General features: G+C 37.8%; 1 long non-coding RNA gene across 1 annotated transcript; it reads left to right on the plus strand.

The window, feature by feature from the left end:
- The first annotated feature begins 254 nt into the window (after nucleotides 1-254).
- On the plus strand, nucleotides 255-1378 carry LOC121970002. The gene is made up of 2 exons (XR_006108804.1): nucleotides 255-912; nucleotides 1077-1378. It is a non-coding gene; the product is annotated as an uncharacterized LOC121970002 (long non-coding RNA).
- The last annotated feature ends 733 nt before the right edge of the window (nucleotides 1379-2111 follow it).

Here is a 2111-nt window from a genome sequence, read left to right on the forward strand (position 1 = left end):
TCTTACTTTGTCTCTTTAGTTCTTTGAACTTGGTGCATGAGCTATTTTTGGATAAGGACCGTTTACCTTAACTCCACTCGTATTTTCTTGCGCTTGATACTTCCACTCAATCCTTTGAGTTATTCGTTTCTATATTCATACAGTCTCTTGTTGTCATCTTTGATATTTAGCAGATACTGAATACCATGTTTACATGTTTTGATTGTTGTTTAGTTCTGTTCTGTGATGAGCATGCTGGCTTCATGTAGCATACCTGATTCTTGTTTATATATATATATATATGATGACTGTTGCATTTGGTGCATCATATCATGGCAGACATGTCAACGATCAATTCTCCCTTGCGGCCAAGAGAGTTGTTGACCAGGGCCGCATCCTCGACCACTCGACAGAGTGGTAACTAGAGTTGATGCCGCTTGTCCTATTGTGCCGCACTCGGCCACTTGCAGTTGGTGGTAGCTTGAGTTGTGAGTAGCAAGGACCCCCTTCGCTGTGTAGCTTGTTTGCTACTCAGTACCTGTCCATCCGATCACTCGAGAGAGTGGCGGCCATTGGGTGGTACAGTTGTCATTGATCCGACCTCTCAACCATACAGGGGTCGTGGTGCAAAGAGGTGGGCGTGGTGACCATCCGTACATACGATGTTATTATTCTTGTTTTGACTACTGCTGTTTGCATATGTTGTTGTTGATTACTCATGCTATTGTTGCTAGCTTATGCTACTGTTGCTGACTTATGCTGATATGCTTATATATGTTGAGATATATATATGTCTGTTGTGGGTGTTTAGACTGACTTACCTATTGGAAGTTTGTATATACCTTACATATTTCCTCTGTCGTTATGAGCAGTACTGTAGCAGATTAGTTCTACTCCTGACCTTCTATTACCTAGCCTAGGATATGGTTTCAGGTATGAACATTTATTATGGTTTTATTTTTGTATCTGCTACTTCCCTTTTGAGACTGTATTCGTTTTGGCATTCTCTATTTGTTTATATATGTTCATGCACTATCTTTCCTTTCTCGCTGAGTTCCAATACTCACCACCTTGCAAACTTGTTTTTCTTTCACCAGGTAGCAGTAAATGATTCATGGATGCTTGGAGAGATGTCGGCTGCCAGTCCTGGGTCCTACATCACACTTGAGGATAGTTTTCTGTTTGGTTTTGTTATTATTTGGGTGGTATGTTGATTCTGAGAATTTTGCTTTTCAATAAGTCAATGTGAATTTTGGAGTCAAGTCTGGTGATTGCAGGTATTTTTGTTAGTGTCGTTGTTGGTCTTATGTTCATATTGTTTTGTGTTTTCCACTGCGTTTACGATGTTATATGTTTAGTTTCAGCCTTGTAGGTTTATTAAATTGCGTCGTTGTGTTTATTTTGTTCCAACCGAGTGAGCTGATGATATAAACTGCGTGGTTGTGTATATATTCCAACTGTATGTGGCTGATGTATATTTTGTATGTAGTAATGTTTCAGATTGTCACCCGTACAGGGGAGATGCTGTCGGATTTTTTTCTGGCAGGGACTCCTCTGGGGCATGACACTTCCTTTATGATTCCTTCTACTATTGCTGCTGTTAGATATTCTAGCTGCTTGCACATAATACATGGTTTAAGATATAATGTCAAGTTCATTTATTCATCAACTTTTCTCGTGCTCACTTGCTTGACTACTCATGAAAATGTGAAGTTGCATCTTTTCTCGTGCTTATTTGTCCATTTTTTTACTTCAACATTTCAGAAGGTCCAGATTTATGTGACTTCACTTAATTTGGTTTCTACTACGCAAAAGATGCAATGATGCAAGAAATTTATTATTGGTTATACATGTTGATAAGTTTTCTACTTTTGAGGCTTATTTGTCAATTATCACTTTAGTTTGTAGTGATTATCAAATTATCCATTTCAATTATCAGTTTGTAATGATTATGAATTTATACATGCATGTTTCTACTTTTTTCTATGGCTTTAACTATATTTTTTTTAGAAAAGGGAGAATTTGTAAGCTAAGTCTGAAATTCTGTATGCAGAAAAATGACCGGTACATGAAGAATGTTGCACATCCTGACTTGATCTATTCAGAAAAAGTACTAATTTTGCATGGTTGTG

This window comes from Zingiber officinale, chromosome 4A (assembly GCF_018446385.1).
Source record: "Zingiber officinale cultivar Zhangliang chromosome 4A, Zo_v1.1, whole genome shotgun sequence".
NCBI classification, from domain to species: Eukaryota; Viridiplantae; Streptophyta; class Magnoliopsida; order Zingiberales; family Zingiberaceae; genus Zingiber; species Zingiber officinale.